At 30.5% G+C, this 13,197-nt stretch overlaps 1 pseudogene; it reads right to left on the minus strand.

Annotated features, from left to right (window-relative positions):
* Nucleotides 1-8,382: 8,382 nt before the first annotated feature.
* On the minus strand, nucleotides 8,383-9,562 carry LOC127107917 (transcription factor bHLH95-like; annotated as a pseudogene).
* Between the last annotated feature and the right edge of the window lie 3,635 nt (nucleotides 9,563-13,197).

Consider the following 13,197-nt stretch of genomic DNA (forward strand, 5'->3'; position numbering starts at 1 on the left):
TGTGGAAAGAGAGAACACACATTACATAGTAATGGAAGCTCCGGTGAGTTTTGGTTGTAGGAGATCTGGTTGAGGAGAAGAGCAAGTAAGTTGGATTTAAGGAATTCTAGTAGAATGGTTTTGTAATTGGAACTTGGAGAATTACCATGGGAAGACAAGTGAACACCGAGTGTGGAAGTAGTGTGGATGTTGCAATACAACCGTTGTAATGGGTTACATTTTAGATAAAGGCACAATGGGACCATTAAGATTCATTGAGACGAAGTTATGGGCGTGCAATTGATGATTGTTCGCATCGAGGATTTCTAGAGTATGTAGTGGAGTGGAGGAAGTTATACCTTGGTATTAAGAGAAGTATGTGATAGTAGCATTATGGTCATAAGTAAGTGTAATGAATTTCTTGTCTGAGGTGGATGCGAAGTAACACACATTTGTTGAGTCGTGAGTCTTGTATTCTAAGAAGTTGAGTTGATGATAGACAACGAAAGACAAGCCAAGATGGAGCATGTGGACTAAGTGTAGGATGTGGAATATGTTATGTTAGAAGAGCTTATTGGGAGACAATGAGGATTGTCCTTAGCAAGTCATCTAGACAAGTAACCCCAGTATGATGAAGGGTGTAGTAGGTATTGGTTTAGAAGAAAATTCCAGTCATAAGTGCGTAGCAATGATAAGGTTCATCTTAAGTGTATTTTATTTGAATTGCAAGAGTAATATTGGCTTATTGGAAGTCTGGTTGTTATTTATCTTCTTGAGGAGTGTTTGGTTGGTTGATCCCAGAGTATAAACGTTCACACCGTGTTGGAGCTAATGGTGTCTTAAATGTCATAAGTGTACCGTTGTGGGTGTACAAATTGAGGATGGAGTTACAAGTCACCACAAGTCAGATTGGTAGTTTTGAAATTGGGATTTCTGAAGGTGTAGTGCATAGTTGGTCATCTGTGGAGATATCATGGAAGTCATACGTGTGGGAAAACCAACCTGGTGAACCATGCTCAGTTTAAGTAAGTTTGGGAAGTACCACTGTTATGACTATGAATAACTATACGGAACAGATCTGGAAGAGACCTACTAAGTGGTGATCTAGAAGAGATTAGTTAGGTATATGGTATATATTGATAAGGTGTGAAGTGGTTGGTCATGGTATGAAATTGATTAATTCATTCGAATTCATAGCCTTAGATGTAGACTCCCTAGGAGTGGTAATGGAGGTGTACGATGATACTCTACCCTATTGGAAGGATTCATGAGTTATACTTCCAAGAAGGAACGAGGATAAGATATTCCTGAAGTTAAACATGTAACTCAGACTGTATATTAGTAAAAGCATGAGCTAAGATTATGGAAGATGGGACGGGACGATTGAGATGAATGATTTTGGGATACGAAGTGAAATGTTATCTCTAGATATGTGTGAAGTATTGTGTGTGACTCTATAAGGTGTATGGACACTCATAGTTATGCTCTAGATTGCTTAAGTTCCTTAGAAGTGGTGTCTCGTTGATGATTTAAAGTTCCTTGATGGTGTTATGTTGTTTTTGGTCGAGATCATGTGTCGGTAGAAATCTTGAATGAATCAAAACCCTACAAGAGGATTTGATATGGAATATAGTAACCAAAACCGGAGATTGTCAAACTAATTTGGTTTAGCTGCATCGAACACATGATGAATTTGGATGTTCTATGTTTTTATGGTTGTAGTAATGTAACTCCTGGATACCTATCTTCTGAAGAGTGTTGGTCTTATTCTAAACATTTGTGAGTCATCAAGGAAGTTATTCTACTAATGGAAGTCGGTAAGGTTCTAGTACCATTTTGGATAGTAGGCACTTTGGAAGGTAAGTGTGTTTCTTTGTAGATTTTTAGCTAAACAGTAGTGCCTAGGAATACCAGGTGTTCCACTATTGGAATCAGAGTATCACAATGGAAGGTGACGAAAGAAAGAGCTCAATCAAGTCTATGGGGACCAGGGAGATAGTTACTCGTAAGAATGGAGGTAAGGATGAGAGTAAGACAATCTCGTGCTAATGGTTCTATCTCATTGGAGTAGTACGAGAAAAGTGAATTAATAGGAGTAGAGACTTGCAGCATACAATATCATATCAAGTGAAGTTTGTGAGATTATCCGTAGATGAATTACAAAGTTTGTCACACTTGTTGAAGGAATAATAAGAAAATAGTAGTCAATATTGGTTGTGGTCAAGGAATCAATAAATTTTCTTATGAAGAATTAATGAGTATTGATTAACCGATTCAAGATAAGATGTTGTAATTATGTTTTGTGTAACTTAGTGCAAGGAAGGGAAGTTGTGGTTTCCGGGAGGAAAGCGACCAACTGATGTTGAGCGGTATATCAGATAAATTAAGTGGGAGCAAGTCTAAATGTTATTCCATATCAGGATAAGATTATGATGGAAATCAAGAAGTTTCAAGAGTTCATGAAAGAAGGAAATTTGTCAGCAAGGACAAGTTAGAAGAATGAGTATGCCAGAGGTTTGAAATCGAAGAGAAGTTAATTTTTGGTCCAAGTTGTTGATACAAGAATTGTTTGTTTGTTGAGTAAAGGAAATTTGGGGGCGAATTTCAATTTAAGGGGGGGGGGGGGGTGAGAATGTAATATCCCATATTCCCTTAAATGTTCAATTAGTTGTCAGTTGAGATCAATTGAGTTCCTGTGTACTCTATCTTTTGTTAGTTGTAACAATTGGAGCTCCTATGTGCTCTAAATATTGTCAATTGGGACCAATAGAGTAATCAGTGAACTCTGAAGATATTAATTATTAATAAAAGAGACAGACCAATATTAATAAGTACAAAAGAGGACATTTTTGGTAACATTAATAATTGGTCAATTGGTACTGGAAGATAAAATATCAATTGAGATATTTTATATTACTACTTAATATTATATATTATTTATATATATTATATAGTATTTTGTGTGGTGGGGGTTGAAAGAAGAAGAAAAGGATAAGAAGAAGTAGGTAAGAGAAAGTGAGAGATATCAGAAAGAAAAGAAAGAAAGGGAAGAGGAGAGAAAGAGGAAAAATAGGAAAAGAGGAAGAGGAAGAAGAGGAAGGAAACCACCACCATTACCATGTCATCTTCATCATCACCACTTTCTACTCACCATCTCCATGTGTCCAAGGTGAGTTCTTAGATAGATTTAGCATTTGGGGGAAAATAACTTATGTTTGGGGGGTTACGATTGTGAGAATTTGTGATGAACTTGTTGTGTTTATACTCCTTATCCATGCTATGTGTTGGTATCATGTTGTTGTTGAAGTTGTGGTTTTGGGTGTTTGATGTTTATGTGTTTTATTGTTGAAATTATGGAGGTTAACCACATGATTCATGATAATATATGTTTTAGAATGGTTGGGTATGATTAATTTTGGAAGGAGGAGTGTTTAGAAGAGGTGTTTTTAGAGGTTGTGCAGGAAGTTTTTCAGGAACGGGATTTTTCAAAGATCAATCTATTGGTTTAGTGAAATTTTTGAGAAAAATTCACATTCACTCTATTCATTTGATCAATCTGTTGACATGAATTAATTATTTGATGAATTAAAATATGTCACCAATCGGCTTTGAACCCGAGACCTCCTTGGAATGGTACAAGCCTTACCACTAGGCCAAAGATGTTGTTGTTGAATACTAATGCAATGAATAAATGTTAATCTAAATCTTGATTAAGATAGATTAATGAATTAATCGAGTGTTATAACTACGATTTTGGATGCGGACGGATGCGTTAGTAAGATAACAAAAAAGGCTATTACTATGATACCATGTTATAGTATTTTATGTGTCTTACAAATTCTACGAATTGTATTTTGATGGATGTTAAACATGGTTGATATGTTTGATTGTGAAATAACATGATTAAAAACCTTACAAAGGAGAGTGAGGAAACCTAGGAGTATAACATGATTAATAACTTAGAAAGATAATCTAGGTTATGGAACATGTGAGATATATGTATGAGAATATGGTATTCATTCGTACGACGCTTATGTGAGATCGTGGACGAATTGTTGCCATGATTGAGAATAAGACGCATTGTATGGAACATGCCATGTTATTATTTATGTATTATGGTGAATGAAGTCACCAGTGATTGATGAATTTTGTTATGGTTCGTGGAACCGATGATTGTGGAACCGATCATGTATTCAGAATGTGTGTTTTCTATGGTGGTACACATCTCTATTGGTATGCTTAGATGAGTAAGCATTGGGATGTGGGACCAATGATTCGAGCCTCAATTGGGTTTGAGCCCCAACCATGGCGGACATGGGGGAAAGGTGGACACCTAAGTGGGTTAGAGTCCCATACGGTGAAAGAGACTCAAAGTGGGTAAAGTCCCATACGAGTGATGGTTCTTAAAAGTGGGTTCGAGTCCCATAGGGGAACCTGATATCCACCGCGAATGTTGAATCATGCTAGCATGCATGAACCGGGCCTGGCTTAGACGTAAGTCCGTTCGAGAATTGATGTTTCGTGATCTAAATAATGATCGTGGTTGAGTTATGAGAACTCAGATGCATGTTGCCATACAATTGCGAGATAGCTTCCCCATCGCTCAAGTCTTCGTTCCCTTGTTGACTTGAGTTGGATATGAGTTGAATATTGATTAGAAACCCTGTAGAGCCGAGTGGACCCATAGGATAGGAGAACTCACTGAGATTATTATCTCATCCCATTATTGTTGTTATTTTTCAGGTAATCCTTATAGGTTGAATCTAAGAGAAGCTGTTATGGATGTTTCAAGGAATGTTGTTTATCATGATCTTCCACTGTGGAGTTGTGTGCAATGAAGATGTTGCACATAGTTCTTAGATTTTTAGTGTTTAGGCACTATTGTATAACATGTTCCATTGTTGTTTTTAGTTTGGACATGTGTATATATTGATGCCATTAGGCACTTATGTTGGATCAGTACCAATTATTAACACTTTTATGATATTATTCTAGATATATATTATGCAGGTTGTTACAACGATAACGTATTTGGAGTTTCAATTACACTAATAGGAAATTTATTATTATAATTATGGGATCCCGAATCAATTATGATAGTTTCCGTTGATTCATATGAATTCAATTGTGAGTTCATCACAGATAAAGACTCACTCGTAAATCGGGACATAGATTTAAGTTTGTCTTCATTCTTCTTTTCTAGATTTTAAAAAATCTGTTGTAAATTTTTTATTTCTTTCACTGCTGCATCCACAATGGTTGACTTGTCAACCTGAAAAATAAATCAAATTAAGCATCTAATTTAGAAAATAACTCACTGTGACACTAAAGTTTTACCCTAATTATAAATGAAGATGAACATGAATTTACCTTAGAGGGCAGATCTGGAAGTAAAGCATGAAGGCTAGCAAACATGTTCCTTGTTTTCTGTCTCCTTTCTCTCTCATTCCATATGTGAATTTCATGATGAGAATCACGATATTTTCCACCTTTACCTTTTCCATTTTAAATATTTTTTCCACTTTTAATCACAAGCCCACCTCGACTTGGTTTTCCATTCACAACAACTACTCCTTCGTTAATTACTTCATTCCGATTGAATGAATTCATATCTAAGTTTCTTTTGCTACTCCCACCAATGTTATCTAAATTTGTTAGGTCACCCTATAATTGACTTTCCCCATGGAACCGGAATTTTGATCATGATCTACACTCGTTACCATGTTTGCTTTTGATAAAGAAAGAGAGTGTATTATAGAAAAAATAATAAGAAAAGAAGTAGTGAACAATGATATATTTATATAAAAGTATAATAGAGTTAAGTAAAAGCTATTGTGAAAAATTATATTAAATAAAAAATAAAATGACAAATTAAATGTAGAAGCATCTAGAAAATAATTATAATATTGTTATTATAAATCCTAAAAAAAATTGATATATTATTTATACTAATATTGATATTAAAAAAAACAGACAAAAGTTAGAGTTGTGTATAACAAATACAACTGCTTTCTCACGCATTAGTGTTCCACCAGATATGAGTTGTTAATATATATTAATACTAAACTATATAAAAACCATTATAATTTAGTTTTTAATTGACCAAATTAATTTGATTAGGAATAATAATATTTAATAATAATATAAATTTTTTGTATAATTCTGGGGGATAACTCTATCTTCTAGACTTTCCCATGGGAAGATCTAAAAGATAGAATTATGCCCATAATTTTCCATATATGAAAAGGTCTAGAAGATGGAGTTATGCCTAAAAAATTTCACAAAAAAATATTATAATTACACTTTATTCTACATAGTTTATTTAATTTGGTCAACAATTATATACACATACACACACACACCACACACACACATATATATATATATATATATATATATATATATATATATATATATATATATATATATATATTGAATAATTCGATTTTTTTTCTCTTTGACATGCATATGTGTAAAATCAATAATGTTTTTCTTTGTCTTTAGTTTATTTGTTCATCTTAATACGAATAATGAAATAATGAAGTGCATAAATATGACTAAAAAGTGTTGCATACTCTATCAAATTTCAATATCAACAAAAAGTTACAAGTCATTGAAATTGTGTAATAACTAATTTAACACTAAAGACATTTGTTTCAACTTTTACCTTTGTTAAGATGTCAAGAAAAATCAAAAATATTTAATATTGTTTGTCTTTCCACGTCTCTTTTATTTTTAAAATTTGAGCAAATATACTTAAATTGAGTAATTGTTGGGTTGTTAGATTATTTTATTTAAAATGGTTATTGAATCTATCTCCTTCAAGATATTTCTTAAAATAAGGATTAGCTATTTAATCACTTAAATCTCAGACATGTCCTCTATATGCAAGAAAATTGTAAATGTATTATATAATACTTAAATGTTTTTCATTGTGATTTTAAAATCAAAGTTTAAAACAACCAATTTATTTTCATGGTAGTATTCGTAGTTATAAGTAGTATGATAGAAAATACTAAATTACTTAAGTACTTACGATAAATATGAACTAAAATTATTTTAAAGGCATTATCTAAAAAAGTAATATCAGAGTTTCTTCTCTCTATATTTTATAATTCAAAAATTACTTCAAAAAAACTAAATTATGTTTTATAAGGTTTAAACAAATAATATAGTTTAAAATAACAAAATAATTGTTAAGTTAATATATTTTTGTTTTTTCGAAGATTCAAACTCATGATCTCACGAAATGAATAGTATGTGCTTTGATTATTTGAAAAATGAAGATGAATTTTGTGAGCTTTCACATAAGAATAATTGTGATGTGGGAAATATAGAGTATGTGGAATATGATGTGTCGTGGTATAATCCACCGCTTCAAATTATTTGACAATTTTAAAGATAGAGCTTTCTAGCTTGTAATAATGGTAATCCTAAAACGCAAGAGTGTAGAGACAAGAGACTCTCACTTATTGATTTATGGATTTTCTTCATTTGGTTTACTTACTGTCTAGAACACTTTTTAGGTGAGCATAAGAGATAATCTACTTGTAGTAAGCTGTATTGGGGACCATAGCCTATGAATGGTGATCGCCAATTAAGCTTTTATTATTCTATAAAGGGTTCATCCACATTTGAATTCATATCCAATTAGTTGATTAATTAATTAATTAATCAATATATAGAAATATAATTTTCCTGTTTAATTTTACTTAATCAATTAATTAAATAATGCTTTTAATTTTATAAATTGCTATATAATTAGTATAGATATGTAAGCCTACATTTTAATTATCGGTAATAATAATTAAAGAAGATTTAAATAGAAAATATTCCAACAATCTCCCACCTAAATAATATATGTTATTAATCATATCATAGTCTATAGGCGGCCATCCGAATCCTATTTATTTTTAGATTTCAACTCTACAATCTATGGTGAGAGGAGTTGATCAAATAGAGAGAAGTCGGACCATAAGAGGAAGAGGAAGAAGAACACCTAGAAAGATTGATTGGGAAGTTATTAGGAAAGATCTTAATATTCACAATTTGGATAGAACCATGAGCCTGGATACAACATTATGATAAAAGTTGATCCATATAGAAAACTCCTTCTTAGTGGGATAAGGTTTGGTTGTAGTTGATGTTATTGTTGTTGTACAACTGATGTTTATTACTTTGAAAAAGAAAACATGAAAAGTATATATAAATTAATCTAAACACCACATTTCATGCCTCATAACGAAACAAAAATCACTATAATTTAATAAAAATTTAAATATTATACTTGTTTGCTAATTAGACTGTCCTCTAACTTTGGCCATTTTCTTGTTGTTTTTAGGAGAAAAACTAAATGAAATTAAAATTCATACAAAATGAGAAGATATATTTTATAATCAAATTTTAAGATATCAACATCAAAGTTTCACCAGCCGCTTGCTTTTAAGTTTCCTCCATTGAATTTGTGTCATATGAACCATTACTTGCCTGCAAAATAACAAAATTTAATTCTTATTGTTTAATTAATAATTATTTTATTTATTTGATAACATATTATTCTATTGTGTGTTTGGTATCACTGTACGGGTAAATTTGAAAATTTTATTCTGATATCCAATATAATCCATAAAGAGGGGATATATCGAGTTTGAAACTTTCATGAACTAGAATCATGTACACATTTCCATTTCCATTGCGCATAATGTTGATAGATCCAACATCAATGATATGTTTCTCCGACCCAAAAGAAATTTTTGTTAAGACTCTCGACTTCTTAGTTGCACATATGCAGAATTGTGCTTCGCCCCCACAAATGTTCAATACAAAATTTTTAGAAGACCAAGTTTGAAAAGCTACTGTTTCGGTGGAGGTGCATATAACGATAAAGTATTTGAAGTTTCAATTACACTAATAGGAAATTTATTATTATAACTATAGGATCCCTGATCAATTATGATAGTTTCCGTTGATTCATATGAATTCAATTGTGAGTTCATCACAGATGAAGACTCACTCATCAATCGGGACATAGATTTAAGCTTGTCTTGCTTCTTCTTTTCTAGATTTTCAAGAATCTGTTGTATATTTTTTATTTCTTTCACTGCTGCATCCACAATGGTTGACTTATCAACCTAATAAAAAAATCAAATTAAGCATCTAATTTAGAAAATAACTCATTTTGACACTAAAGTTTTACCCTAATTATAAATGAAGATGAACATGAATTTCCCTTAGAGGGCAGATCTGGAAGTAAAGCATGAAGGCTAGCAAACATGTTCCTTGTTTTCTTTCTCCTTTCTCTCTCATTCCATATGTGAATTTCATGATGAGAATCACGATATTTTCCACCTTTACCTTTTCCATTTTAAATATTTTTTCTACTTTTAATCACAAGCCCACCTCGACTTGGTTTTCCATTCACAACAACTACTCCTTCGTTAATTACTTCATTCCGATTCAATGAAGTCATATCTAAGTTTTTTTTGCTACTCCTGCCAATGTTATCTAAATTTATCAGATCACCCCATAATTGACTTTCCCACATGGAGCCGGAATTTTGATCATGATCTACACTCGTTACCATGTTTGCTTTTGACAAAGAAAGAGTGTGTAACATAGAAAAAATAATATGAAAAGAAATAGTAAAGAATGATGTACTTATATACAAGTATAATAGAGTTAAGTAAAAGCTATTGTGAAAAATTATATTAAAATAAAAAATAAAATGATAAGTTTTATGTAGCAACATCTAGAATATAACTATCATATTGTTACAATAAATCCTAACAAAAATTGATAAATTAATTATACTAATATTGATATTTAAAAAAATGGACAAAAAGTTAGAGTAGTGTATAACAAATACAACTGCTTTCTCACGCATTAGAGTCCCACCAGGTATGAGTTGTTAATATATATTAATACTAAACTATAAAAAAACGAATATAATTTAGTTTTTAATTGACCAAATTAATTTGGTTAGGAATAATAATATAAGTTTCTTGTATAATTCTGTGGGCATAACTCTATCTTCAGACCTTTCTAAGTCCGTCTTCTAGACTTTCCCATGGGAAGATCTAGAATATAGAATTATGTCCATAGTTTTCCATATATGAAAAGGTCTGGAAGATGGAGTTATGCCTATAATTTTTCATAAAAAAATATTATAATTAAACTATATTATACCTAGTTTATTTAATTTGGTCAACAATTATATATATATATATATATATATATATATATATATATATATATATATATATATATATATATATATATATATATATATATATATTGAATAGTTCGATTCTTTTGTCTCTTTGACACGCATATGTGAGAAATCAATAATGTTTTTCTTTGTCTTTAGTTTATTTGTTCATCTTAATACGAATAATGAAATAATGGAGTGCATAAATATGATTGAAAAGTGTTGCATACTCTATTATATTTCAATATCAACAAAAAGTTACAAGTCATTGGAATTGTGTAATAACTAATTTAACACTAAAGACATTTGTTTGAACTTTTACCTTTGCTAAGATGTAAGAAAAATCAAATATGTTTAATATTGTTTGAATTTCCACATCTCTTTTATTTTTAAAACTTGAGCAAATATACTTAAATTGAGTAATTTTTGGGTTGTTAGATTATTTTATTCAAAATGATTATTGAATCTATCTCCTTCAAGATATTTCTTAAAATAAGGATTAGCTATTTAATGACTTAAATCTCACACATGTCCTCTATATGCAAGAAAATTGTAAATGTATTATATCATATTTAAATGTTTTTCATTGTGATTTTAAAATCAAAGTTTAAAACAACCAATTTATTTTCATGGTTGTATTCTTAGTTATAAGTAGTATGATAGAAAATACTATATTATTTAAGTACTTACGATAAATATGAACTAAAATTATTTTAAAGGCATTATCTAAAAAATTAATATCAGAGTTTCTTCTCTCTATATTATATAATTCAAAGATTATTTCAAAAAAATTATATCATGTTTTATAAGTTTTAAGCAAATAATATACTTTAAAATTACAAAATAGTTGTTATGTTAATATATTATTGTTTTTTCCAAGATTCAAACTCATGATCTCACGAAATGAATAGTATGTGCTTTGATTCTTTGAAAAATGAAGATGATATTTGTGAGCTTTCACATAAGAATAATTGTGATGTGGGAAATATAGAGTAGGTGGAATATGATGTGTCGTGGTATAATCCACCGCTTCAAATTATTTGACAATTTTAAAGATAAAGCTTTCTAGCTAGAAACAATGGTAATCCTAAAACGCAAGTGTGTAGAGACAAGAGACTGTCACTTATTGATTTATGGATTTTCTTCATTTTGTTCACTTACTGTCTAGAACACTTTTTAGGTGAGCATAAGAGATAATCTACTTGTAGTAAGCTGTATTGGGGACCATAGCCTATGAATGGTGATCGCCAATTAAGTTTTTATTATTCCGTAAAGGATTCATCCACGTTTAAATTCATATCCAATTAGTTGATTAATTAATTAACTAATCAATATATAGAAATATAAAGTGCCTCTTTAATTTTACTTAATTATTTAATTAAATAATGCTTTTAATTTTATAAATTGCTATATAATTAGTATAGATATATAAGCCTATATTTTAATTATCAGTAATAATAATTAAAGAATATTTAAATATAAAATATTCCAACTATCTCCCACCTAAATAATATATGTTATTAATCATATCATAGTCTATAGGCGGCCATCCGAATGCTATTTATTTTCAGATTTCAACTCTACAATCTATGGTGAGAGGAGTAGATCAAATAGAGAGAAGTCGGACCATTAGAGGAAGAGGAAGAGGAACACCTAGAAAGATTGTATGGGAAGTTATTAGGAAAGATCTTGAGATTCACAATTTGGATAGAACCATGATCCTGGATAGAACATTATGATAAAAGTTTATCCATATAGAAAACTCCTTCTTAGTGGGATAAAGTTTGGTTGTAGTTGATGTTATTGTTGTTGTACAACTGATGTTTATTACTTTGAAAAAGAAAACATGAAAAGTATATATAAATTAATATAAACACCATATTTCATGCCTCATAACGAAAAGAAAATCACTATAACTTAATAAAAAATTAAATATTATAATTGTTTGCTCATTAGACCGTCCTCTAACTTTGGCCATTTTCTTGTTGTTTTTAGGAGAAAAACTAATTGAAATTAAAATTCATACAAAATGAGAAGACAAATTTTATAATCAAATTTTAAGTTATCAACATCAAAATTTCACCAGCCGCTTGCTTTTAAGTTTCCTCCATTGAATTTGTGTCATATGAACCATTACTTACCTGCATAATAGAAAAATTCAATTCTTTTTGTTTAATTAATAATTATTTTATTTATTTGATAACTTATTATTGTATTGTATGTTTGGTATCACTGTACAGGTAAATTTGAAAATTTTATTCTGATATCCAATATAATCCATAAAGAGGGGATATGTCGAGTTTGAAACATACATGAACTAGAATCATGTACACATTTCCATTTCCATTGCGCATAATATTGATAGATACAACATCAATCATATGTTTCTCCAACACAAGAAAGTTTTGTCAAGACCCCCGACTTCTTAGTTGCACATATGCAGAATTGTGCTTCGCCCCCACAAATGTTCAATACAAATTTTTTAGAAGACCAAGTTTGAAAAGCTACTTGTCTGGTGGAGGTGCATATAACGATAACGTATTTGAAGTTTCAATTACACTAATAGGAAATTTATTATTATAACTATAGGATCTCTGATCAATTATGATAGTTTCTGTTTATTCATATGAATTCAATTGTGAGTTCATCACAGATGAAGACTCACTCATACATCGGGACATAGATTTAAGCTTGTCTTGCTTCTTCTTTTCTAGATTTTCAAGAATCTGTTGTAAATTTTTTATTTCTTTCACTGCTGCATCCACATTGGTTGACTTATCAACCTGGAAAAAAAATCAAATTAAGCATCTAATTTAGAAAATAACTCATTGTGACACTAAAGTTTTACCCTAATTATAAATGAAGATGAACATGATTTTACTTTAGAGGGCAGATCTGGAAGTAAAGCAAAACATGTTCCTTGTTTTCTTTCTCCTTTCTCTCTCATTCCATATGGGAATTTCATGATGAGAATCACGATATTTTCCACCTTTACCTTTTCCATTTTAAAT

The sequence above is a fragment of the Lathyrus oleraceus genome, chromosome 7, assembly GCF_024323335.1.
Source record: "Lathyrus oleraceus cultivar Zhongwan6 chromosome 7, CAAS_Psat_ZW6_1.0, whole genome shotgun sequence".
Lineage (NCBI taxonomy): Eukaryota > Viridiplantae > Streptophyta > Magnoliopsida > Fabales > Fabaceae > Lathyrus > Lathyrus oleraceus.